At 32.6% G+C, this 12,681-nt stretch overlaps 1 long non-coding RNA gene across 1 annotated transcript; it reads left to right on the top strand.

The window, feature by feature from the left end:
* The first annotated feature begins 10,973 nt into the window (after positions 1-10,973).
* On the top strand, positions 10,974-12,013 carry LOC111881297 (uncharacterized). Its single transcript, XR_002846759.3, has 2 exons — positions 10,974-11,325; positions 11,463-12,013. It is a non-coding gene; the product is annotated as an uncharacterized LOC111881297 (long non-coding RNA).
* Positions 12,014-12,681: the final 668 nt, after the last annotated feature.

Raw genomic sequence — 12,681 nt, 5'->3', positions numbered from 1 at the left:
CATTATTTGTTAATATAGGCATCTAGGAAAAAAAGTCAAAAGCTAGTATCTAAGCTTAATAGTGTAGTTTGTCCTTATAGCCTATGATTGTGTGCGATAGAAGTCCTTCATAGAAAAGGAAATAACGACCCACAAGAGATCACAGTTTACTACACCCTTCTTTATTACACCATGTCTATATCATGAAAGATCAAGGGAAAAAAAGAAACAGTAAAACACACTAAAGAAGGAAGAAGATACAAAACAAGAGGGATAAGAACAAGTATGAATGGACTTACAAGTAAGCAAGGCTTATGGTGAATCGAAGAAGAAAGGTGAGGATGAATGATTGTTAAAGGTTAAAGGTTTCATTTTTATGTTTGAGACATTTTAATATGTTTTTCGAATTTTTTTTTGTCATTAAATTGTTAGAAGTTTGAAAGTTCAAATTTTGGTGGATCTGTTTTCTTTCAAATTAGGAAATTTAGGTATCCTCATAAATACTGTTTGTATTTTCTATTGCTGTGTTTTTTGTTGATATCTAGTCTCTTCAATGGTGTTTTTTAATAACTTATAAATCATTCAATATATAAAATAGGTATTACTAGAGTAGAAACCAGGGGGGCCATGGCCTCCCCTGGCCCCTTAAAGGATCCGCCCCTGTCTATACCTATAAATATGTTGGGTAAAGATGAGTAGATGAAAGATGAGATAAATGATGAGAGATGAAAGATAATATAGATGATAAGAGGTGAAGATGATGAGAAGCCTTGACCTTAACGACAATCCAGTCATCTAGCGGAGTATAGATGACAACCACAGACTATTCTAGATAGTTCGGTGGAACGCTAGCAAGCTCGCAACCTATAGGTGTTATGAACGATGTGTTCACAAGATGTACTCTAAAAACCTAGATGTACTCTAAAAACCCCGGAATCTATGGGCTTAGCACCTTACAAATGAACATTGGCAGCTATGGATTTAGTGCCCTATAGATAGATATTGGCAATTATGGACTTAGTGCTTATTAGATAACATCAGAAGCTATGAACTTAGTGTCTGTTAGATAAACCCTGACAGCAATGGACTTCGTGCCTATTACTTAGGACAATCCTTAGGAATGAATGAAGGAAGAATAAATGATTCTTAGGGTAGATCCTTAAGAATAAAGAAGATAATGGGGATGGGAAGTTGGGTTAATTGTTTGATGATTAAACATAATAACTATATTATTGTGGGTTGAAAACCCTATGTACTCACCAAGTTTCCCAACCCGACCCACTCAGTTTATTTGTATCACAAGTATCGATACGAAGACACATTACACTCAGAGATTAAAAGAGATGTAAATTATTAGTGTAAATGAATGTAAGGTCTGTTTATTCTTATGTTTCTGTATTGACGGTGACATCCCAATGTTTTAATATAAATAAAATACATTTTTCGAAAATGCTTTGATAATATTATTATCATGTTTTTCTAGGAATAAATTCCACAATACTACTTTTCAAAAAAGGATACTCTGATTTTTAAATAAGCATAAATAAAATTTTTAAAATTACATTAATTTATTTACACAAGTTGCTAATTTTAGCATGTATTTACATTTTGATATTTGCATAGCCATACAAGAAGTTCTACCACCACACATTTTTCAATGGTTATTTATGTTTAAATTTTTATAACTAATCAATTCGAAAATGGAAGCTAGTTAACAAAAGTTGGCATTTAACATTTATTTTAATAAATGTGAATTTTCCTCAATAGAACACATCTACAAATTGATCAATGGAAAGAAAATATCATTAATTTAACTAAATGATTCACAAATTAAGGGACAAAATCTTAGAATCAAGAATCAGATTCACTAAACTAATTATATTAAGATACACCAAAATTTAGACTCCTTTACGCATCCATGATCACAAATATATTACCTTATATCAATAGGGTGTATTTGAACTCCAGATCTTAAGTTCATACCTTTTGGGTTTCAATCAAATGTTGCCTAGTGTAAACTTGTGCGATGTAGTCCTAAAAAGATGTATCATCTCCAAAGATGATCCCTCTCCCATAAACCTTTCAAGCTTGGGAAGTCTCACTGGGTGGTGGGACATATCAAAATTATAACAGCAAATGCGGTGCAATCACGTCGTGCTCTTCCCGTACTACCAAAAAGACATGCAACATTTAAACTTAAAAGTGTATGCACAAACCTTAGAGATTTCCCCAAAATACCATATTCAACACATAACAATGGGCCACACCCAAGGGGTATATTTCAACCCATGTGAATGATATGGACCGCCCATAGTTTTACAATCACTTTTGTTGTTGCATTCCCCCTGTAGTCTTTCCCACTATGGTCTCCCCATAGTCTTTCATACAATTATTTTAGTTCCCCCATAGTCTTTCATACAGTTAGGAACCTTCTCCCATAGTTTGACATAAAGTAAAATTGGTCAAAAGTCAACGATTAATGGTCAAATTCAACACTGACCATGGTGGCGCGACCAATCCTCTTGCCTATATCGTGGTTGCTAAAGGACAAAACAGATGCGAGACTTGCAATCCACTGCATAGTGGCCAACAACCCTCTGCACTACTGCCAACGTCCACTACAACTTAATCCTCAAGCTTTTAACCCTTAAGTCAGAGCTCTAAAGCTCAGATCTGAATCTAATTGATGTGATAATGCATAAAGTTTCCAACGTTATCCATTCAAACATCCAAAATCAACTAGATCTAAAACCCTAGTTTCTTAAGAGGTCCAAAACCCAACTGTCTTCATGTTGGAGTAAAGAGAGCTCTTGCATGCACTCTATACTCTACCAACACAACAGATCCAGAATAGAATACCACCCACAGATCATGGATTTTTCCAAACCATCCAAGGGACCAAATATCAAATAAAGCACTAAAACTCCAAATACTCTTAGATCTAATGAAGAAACTCCATAGATATTGAATCTTTAATACTCACAAGGGTCTAAAGGTAGTATGAGAGTTGAATACTTTAGTTGCAAGGCTTCAAACATAAAACTTTCTTGATACCGTCACTTTAAAGCACCAAAGGCCACCAAAAGAGCATCAAAATGGATGAGAGGAGAAAGGAGGAGCTCAAATCTATGAATATAGAGGCTAGGGTTTGCTCCCAAGGAACTCTTGATGAAATGGAGGCCGAAAAATGACCTAAAACACGAAACAATGTCGTTAACTACATAGTAAACCCTAAATTTATGGGCTTGAGTTGCACAGCTCACCACGTCGTGGTGACCTTCTCACAACACCATGGTGAACATTACTCAGATTCCTTTCCAGATTTAAACAAACATAACTTCTTCATTCTATACCCAATTTCAATGATCTTTATATGCACGCAAAGGTATGAAAAAGCCTCGAAATCTATCAAATTGACTTTAACTTAAAGCATACCGAACTTAATTCATTAATACATGCAAAATTCTACAATATCAATTTTTCCCATTTCCCCTTTGGCTCCAATACACATTTCAAATTCTTCAATCACTCAACTATCAACATCTAATAAGGCCCAAAATTTATCCCTTGAAACCTGATGCCTTTACTTGATCAAATTTACAACCCGCTATCCTAAAATACGAAACATCCTATAACTGGATGTTACAACTATTATGTCTCTTAATTTCATCCGATAACGGGACCATCTTCCGTCTATCTTTCTTATAATCAGATTTGATCGCGAAGGATCAATCTAGTTTGTGGACAAAACTTGGTACCTGCAATAAAAATAAGTGGATTTATTATTCTCAACTAATATACATATTATTCTCAATATTATTTATAGGTTTAATTGATTGTCTGCCGTTTTCGATAGACAACATTATACACCAAATATTTCCAAAATGATTAGTTACATTAATTTATTTACACAACTTAGGTATATACCAAATGTTTTCCGACATAAATATGTTACAAATGATTATTTACATTAATTTATTGACACAAGTGCCCAATTTAGCATGTATTTACATTTTGATATTTGCATAGTCATACAAGAAGTTATGACACCACATTATTTTAATGATTGTATAAACGTTTATAAGCAATCAAACCAACAATGGAAGCTAGCCAACAAAAGTTGGCATAAAACATTTATTTTTAAAAAAGTCAAATTTTGGGAATACAACACTTCTACAAATAAAACAATGTGAAAAAGAAAATCATCAATTTAAATAAATGATCCAAAAATTAAGGGATAAAAACTTAGAATCGAGAATCATATTTTGTAGACTCGTTCAAACAATAATGATCACAAATATATAAGCTAAAGTTAATGAATATATTTGACATCCCCATCTCAAGTTATAACCTTTAAGGTGTCAATCAAAGGTTGGACAAAAGAAAGTTGTGCGATGCAATTCCGAAAAGGCCTCTTTAGTATCATTGTTAAATTTAAGCCCTCTCCCCGAAACCTCTAAATTTCGAGGAGTCGCAGTGGATGTTGGGCAACCTGTTACCAATAGGGTATATTTGTTAAAAATAAACTAAAACCTTAGAAGTAGTTGATGGATCTTAATTATTGTATGCCTCGAGTTGAATCTAGAGACATTTTATAAACTGGTTGGAAAAAAATATATTTGACATGATTAGGAGTATTGACTATTGAAGTATGTATTTGGAAAAAGAAATTGTTTGAAACATTTCATCAAACACCTTGTATGAATAAAAAACTGTTTTTTACATCCATATTTGTAAATAAGTATTCAGATCAACTAAAAACATAACCATGAATTCCACTGTAAACATCCAAACAGGTTAGCAGTAACAATAATTGGGATCCACATATACCTTTTAATCTTTGTAATCACAGAAGATTAAATTAAAAATCATAATCTTACAACAAAACTACAATAAATGGCATAAAAATATAAAAACAAAATAAAAGCATAAATAGTTAAACTTAAAGTGACATCCTAGGAAAAATATGAAGGTATTTAAAATATTTGTTACGTAAATATAATCTCTCATTGAAAGAGGAAACCTATCAAAAGACTTCTAATCTAGCGGTATCAGGTGATGTCCTCCCTCTTTAACGTCGAGGGTTCAAGTTTCGTTTTAGACATAGGTGAAATTAGGTGTTAATTTAGGGGTAGATTATATATTTGAATTTGCCGATAAAAAAAAAGAGAAAAAAAAGAGAGAGCCTTGAGAGTAGAGCCAAGGAAGTAGCGAATTCCATTACAAATGATTATTTACATTAATATGTTACAAATGATTATTTACATTTTTTTTTTGAACGGCAAGGTTAATATATTCATTAAAACCAGCAGGACGCTGGCAATTCAGTACAAATATAATAAAACAATAGAACAAAGATGCGGATAAGACATCCTATACTAATTAAAAGCTGAAACTATTGAGTTACATTGGAAATCAAAACTTGAATACGCCCAGAATCTCCGCCTAGGATGCTTGAGACATCAGCAACATTTTTCCAGAGCAAAACTACCCCTCCAAGAGGCTAGGTTCTTTTGGACTATTTGTTCCTTGACTATCTTCCAGGTGCAAATATGATAACCTCAACTCCTACTTTAGATTTCTCCAACTCCAATGAGAGCAATTGAGATGACCTGCAAGATGGAGTGCGACTACTTCTAAAGCATAAATGAAATTTGAAGGGAACCTGCAGAAGGAATCAAACACGAATAGAGAAAAACACACACCAAAAAAAACTTACCCCCTCAACCCATTTTAAATCAACCCACAGTAGAAGAGAATACACGAAAGAAATGCCAGGTATAGTTTTATGCCTATTAGATGTCTACCCGGGAAAAGGAAAAAGAAACACACACCAAACACACACTTAAAACTACACCCTGGCATACACCAAGACACCAAAGGAATGAAAAGGAACCCAACCCTCCCGAGCCTTGAGAGTAGAGCCAAGGGAGTAGGGAATTCGATTACAAATGATTATTTACATAAATATGTTACAAATGATTATTTACATTAATTTATTGACAAAGTGCCCACTTTTAGCATGTGTTAACATTTTGATATTTGCATAGGTATACAAGAAGTTCTCCCGACCATATGATGTTAAATGGCCATTAATATTTAGACATTTATAACCAATCAATCCCATTGAAGTTAGTTAACAAAAGTTGGCATAAAACATTTATTTTAAAAAAGTGATTTTTCCTCGATAGAACACATCTACAACTTAATAAATGCGGAAAAATAAAAAAAAAATCATCAATTTAATTAAATGATCCAAAAATTAAGGGATAGAAGCTTAGAATTAAGAATCAGATTCACTAATACTTAGAACCATGCGATATATCAAAATTTAGACTTCTTCAAGCAACCATGATCACAAATATATTGGCTAATATCAATAAGGTGTATTTGACCTCCCGATTTCAAGTTCAAACCTTTGGGGTTTGCATCAACGTTTGGTCGGGAGAAAGGTGTGTGATGCAGTTCCGAAAAGGGGTTGTTTAGTGTTATCGTAAAAGACGAGGCCTCTCCCCTAAACCTGGAAAAATCTCTTGGGAGTCGCAATGCGTGGTGGCCAACCAATTATCAATATGATATATTTGTTAAGAACTTAAAATAAACTAAAACCTTAGAAGTAGTTGACTGTTCTTAATTAATGCACATCTAGAGTCGAAACTAGAAGTAAATTGGTTGAAGAAAACACTATTTGGCATGATTAGTGGAATTGACTATTGAAGTATATATTTAGAAAAAAAAAATTCATTAAGACATTTCATTAAACACTTTGTATGCATCTTGAAAAAAACTTTCAATAATAAACAAGTGTTCTTTACATTCGTATTTGTAAATAAGTATTTAGATAAATTAAAAACATGACCAAGGATTCCACTCTCAACATCCGAAATGGATATCTACTTCTCCTTCTTTCTCCCTCTTTCTCAATCACTCTCTCTGCCTTGGGATTTTTTCAAATGCAAAATAACAGTTTCTTTTATTTCCTAGTAATCACTTTGTGCTTATCTCTTCTTCCATAGATGTTGGAACATATAATATTCTGCATCAAATCATGTGTTTTATTTTGAAGCTTACAACCTTAGAGTCACATAAAACTTTTAAGAATACGATTTTCTCCGTGCAGTCTTACACAAGTCGACATCAACAACTACGAGGTTGGTTTTACTTTACTGTTCTGTCTAGCTTCATCCTATAACGTGACTGATTTCCATCTACCTTTCTTATAATGATCGTGAAAGATTGATTTGGCTTGTGGATGAAACTTGGTAACTACAATAATAATGTATGGATTTATTATTCGCAACTAATCGACATATTATTCTTAATATTATTTGTAGATTTAATTATTTGTCTATTTGTTATGATATATACAAATTTTATTTACCAAATGTTTCCCGATTGATTAGTTACATTAATTTATTGACAAAAATTGGGCATATACCAAATATTTTCCGACATAAATATGTTACAAATGAGTATTTGTATTAATTTCTTGACACAAGTGCCCACTAGCATAAATTTAGATTTTGATATTTGCATAGGCATAAGAATTTTTTTGCCACCACATGATTTTCAATGGCTATTAATGTTTAAACGTTTATAACCAATCAATCCTACAAAAGCTAGTTAATAAAATTTTGCATAAAACATTTATTTTGAAAAAGTGAATTTTCCTCAATAGAACACATCTAGAAATTAATCAATGCGAAAAAAAAAATCATAAATTCAACTAAATGATCCAAAATTTGAAGGATAAAAACTTAGAATCTAGAATCAAATTCACTAAGCTCATAGCAATGTGATATACCAAAATTTAGACATCTTCACACAGCCATGATAACAAATATATTAGCTAATGTCAATAAGGGTATTTAACCTCTCTATATCAAGTTCAAACCTATGGGTTTCAATTAATGGTTGGCTAGGAATAAGGTGTATGATGCAGTTCTGAATGGGGCTGCTGAGTATCATCGCCAAAGATGAGCCTCCTTTAAACCTCACAATCTCTTGGAAGTCACGGTGGGTGGTGGGCAACCCTTTATCAATAGGGTATATTTGTTAACATAAACTAAAACCTTAGAAGTAGTTGATTATTTTTAATTAGTGCATGTCTAGAGTTGAATCTAGAGAAATTTTATAAATCGGTTGAAGAAAACATATTTGGCATGATTAGTGGTATTAACTATCGAAGTATATATTTGGAAAAAAAAATAGATTAAAACATTTCATCAAACACCTTATATGTATGTTGAAAAGAAGTTCAATAAACATTTGTTCTTTTACATCCGTATTTGTAAAAAAGTATTCAGATCATCTACCATGGATTCCACACTCAACCTCAATCGAGATCTCCTCTCTCTCTCTACGATTTTTGGAAGTGCAAAATCACAGTTTCTTTTATTTCCGACTAATCGTTTTGCGTTTATCTTTTCTTCCATATATGTTGGAACGAATGATATTCCACATCAAATCCTAGGTTGTACGTTGAAGTGTACAACCTTAGAGCGACATACAAACTTTAAGGATATGAGCTTCTTTGTGCAGTCTTACACGAGTTGACATCGACAAGTACGAGGTTGGTTTTACAGTTTTACTTTAATGTTCTGTCTTATAATTTCAACTAATAACAGGGTTGTCTTGAGTCTACATTTCTTATAATTAGATTTGATCGCCAAAGATCGATATGATTTGTGTACGAAACTTGGTAGCTACAATAATAATATATGGATATATTATTCGCAACTAATCAACATATTATTCTCAATATTATTTGTAGATTTAATTGATTGTCTATCTCTTATGATATATACAACATTACATACCAAATGTTTCCCGATTGATTATTTACATTAAATTGTTAACCAAAATTAGGTATTTACCAAATGTTTTCCAACATAAATATGTTACAATTGAGTATTTACATTAATTTATCGACACAGTGCCCACTTTTAGCATGTATTTATATTTTGATACTAGCATAGGCATACAAAAAGTTTTGCCACCACATGATTTTCAATGACTATTAATGTTTAAATGTTAATAACAAATCAATCTTATAAGGGAATCTAGTTAACAAAAGTTGGCATAAAAGATTTATTTTAATAAAAATGAATTTTCCACAATAGAACACTTCTAGAAATTAATCAATGCAAAAAAAAAAAAAAAAAAATCATCAATTTAACTAAATGGTCCAAAAATTGAAGGATAAAATCTTAGAATCAAGAATCAGATTCACTAAGCTGATAACAATGCGATATACCAAAATTTAGACTCCTTCATGCAACCATGATAACAAATATATTAGCTAATATCAATAGGATGTATTTGATCTCTCGATCTCTAGTTCAAACCTATCGGGTTTCAATTAAAATTTTGGTCCGAAGAAAGGCGTGCGATGCAGTTCCAAAAATGGCTCTTTAGTATCAACGTTAAAGACGAGCCCTCTCCCTCAAACCTCGTAATTTCGGGGAGTCGCAGTGGACGTTGGGCATGCAACCCGTTACCCATGGGGTGTATTTGTTAAAATAAACTAAAATCTTAGAGGTCGAGTTCAATTTAGAGATATTTTATAAATTTGTTGAAAGAAACATATTTGGCTTGATTAGCACTATTGATATTGAAGTATGTATTTGGAAAAAAAATTGTTTGAAAATATTTCATCAATCATATTGTATGCATTTTAGAAAAAAAAAACATTCAATAAACAACTGTTTTTTCATCCATATTTGTATTCAGATAAACTAAAAACATAACCATGCATTCGAGTCAACATCCAAACAGGTTAGCACTTAGCTGTAACATGCGATAGGGTCATAGAAGGTTGAATTAAAAATCGTAACCCTACAACGAAACTACAATAAAATGGCATACACATATAAAAATAGAACTAAATACATAAATAGTTAAGCAGAAAGCGACATCCTAGGAGAAATCCGAAAATATTTTAAATCCTTTTTATGTAAATATGAACTCACGTTGAAAGGGGCAGGAGACCGAACCACATGGTGAGATAGAGAGCCATGAGAGTAGACCCAAGGGAGAAGAAAATTCGATTAAAACCATACTATTCACGTGATTCACGTGAGAATGTAATCGCTTTGACACCTTCAACCGATCTAGATGTTGATATATGAGAAGGGAGCCACAATCAACGATATATAATTAGAAAAAAATAAAAATAGAAGGAGAATCAAAAAGAATTATGTATTAAAATATCGGGGTGGGTTTAGAATAAAATCTGAAAGAAAATAAATTATTTGAAAATAATTAGAGTTTATAGCTAAAGGATAGTAGTGGTAGAAAATATTTACGATGGTAGTTTTAAAATTATTTAACAAAATATTATAGACTTTAAATTTTTAAATTTGAAAGATAAACACAAAAAAGACCACTAGACTCTCCCTGGCTACATTTCTTTCTTTTGTGTTCTTTCTCCTCTTTCTTTTCCATTGGAGCTATTTTTCTGTCAAACCAAAGAGGACACTGAGATGAGTCTGAATCTAAGGATGCTATGGTGGTTGTTTTGGAAAAACGCAGATGCAAGTATGCGATATATTGAATTTGCACATAATGGACACCTATTCTAATCCAAAAGGGTGTCTTCATTGTATGCACTCATGATGTCAAATTGTAACCCATTTTGGATGACGTGAGACACTGGATGATGTGGGAGACGTAACCAATGGTTTTAGTTCTTGTTTTTACAATTGTAAAAATTCAAAAGAAACTTGGTTCTTTATTTATTTCTTTCTTGACTTTTTTTTTTTTTTTTTTCAATGTTGGTTTATTAAGATTAAAAAAGAAAACTATTTAATAAAAAACAAATGTTAAGGATTTTAATAAGATCTAGTTGATCAAGTTTCAATAACTTTTATATTTAAATACTATCATATCATTAAATTTCCAACAAAAAAAAGGATATATACTAAAGTCCTAATATTTTTTTTCATTGATTTGATTAGAAAATACTAATTTTTTTCTTTTAATAGAGCAAAGTCTTAATTCACGATTTAAAAAAAAAAATCGTAAACTTTATTTTTTTTGACAATAAAGTCATAATTACCGGCTAACCGGCAACAAATGGTAAGCATGTCAAAAACTTACGGTAGTTAGGACTTTACTGTCAAAAAAATAAACTTTATGATTTTTTTTGTCAAAACGTTGAAAATATTAGGACTTTAGTGTATATATTCCTATCAACAAAAACCATTGTAAAATTCATGATTTAAATGTTTTTTTGTCTTATATATAAGTTCATGAAACGCCATTGAAGATGTGGCTCATGAAAATGTGACAGCGCTCAAGGTTCAAGCAAGAAGAGATGAACCGACAAGGGTGGTTTCCACGATGGTAATTTGCCGTTTGTTTTTTTGAAGAGAAAATGTTTGAAGTCTGCATACCACCTCTGCAACTCTCTGTAGCAGAAGAGGAGGACCAAACGGCTGTAACATGTAATAAAAAGTTTGTTTGTATTTTAACCTATGCAGACTGCTGCAATAAGTTAAAGTAAGGTGTGAAGATGTTTGAAGCAGATGGTCAAGTGTTGCGCGACGCAGGACATGCGCAACAGTTTTCAAGTCAGAAGCCTTCTGAAAAACAAACAACTACGAATGGCCAAATGATATGTGTGTGTTCTGTGCGACGCAACAATAAGTGGTCAGAAGTGGTTTTTTAAGAAAAAAAAACACCACCTAAGAGTTTGCTCGATGTTATCTAGAAAATGATGTAACATGTGGTTTCCTCCATGAAAGTCACTTGTGAACATAATATGGTTCAAAACTTCGATCAATCTTTTATCAACAAAATACATACATACCCTTAAAAGATTGATAAATGTTAAGATTAGAAGGGAAGTCTTTTCAAGTATTTTCGGTCAAAATGAAGCCAAAAATTGTGGCAGAAAATGATTGAACTGATCAATGAAACAAAACAAAATCAAAATCGGGGACCAATATCTAATGGCCTGTTAACTTTGTGGGTTGAATAAACCAAAATCGGATAAACTGATAATCGAGTTCCCGGGCACAAAAAAAAAGAACAAATCAATGTATTACTAAGAAAAAAATCATGCCTGCAACCGGAGGTCGGGGTCGTTGGTCGTGCTGGTAGAGGCGACGAAGTTGCTAGCGACGACGTAAATGGTGGAGCAGACGACTGCATTATGGTTGAACACTTGTAGGAACAAAAGAAATTGTTATGACCCGGGATCTAGACCTCGTGACAGGACCAGTGTTAGTGCTTGAAGAAGCCGTGAACTTCCCTGTAACCTAGCCTCCTGTCTACAAGAGACTAAACTATGCTATTAACCTAATATTACTCTATTGAATGTTTTCAAATTTCAGCATATCTTATTTCATGAATGACTACCCTTTAAATAGGGATAAACAAGACATTAATCAGGAAACAAATACTATAAAATCGACTCAAATAATAAAAGATCCTAATTGCCAAAATTAAAAACGGAAACAAGATAACTTCCTAGAATATAAAATACTTATTATCTATTAACTTAAAGACCTATCCAGTATGATTCATAACATTACTCCCTTCCTTTGCATTGAGCTTGTCCGCAAGCTCAAAACCTGGGTACGTGTTGGTAAAAACAGCACGATCATCCCAAGTAACATCGTCTTCATCCTCCAACATGATACCAAACAGTTTCGCACACTTATGGCCAATCGAGAACATCTCATCACAGTTAAAGCA

This window comes from Lactuca sativa, chromosome 4, assembly GCF_002870075.4.
Source record: "Lactuca sativa cultivar Salinas chromosome 4, Lsat_Salinas_v11, whole genome shotgun sequence".
Lineage (NCBI taxonomy): Eukaryota > Viridiplantae > Streptophyta > Magnoliopsida > Asterales > Asteraceae > Lactuca > Lactuca sativa.
The sequence above is the reverse complement of the archived record's forward strand: the minus strand, read 5'-3'. Positions and strand labels throughout refer to the sequence as shown.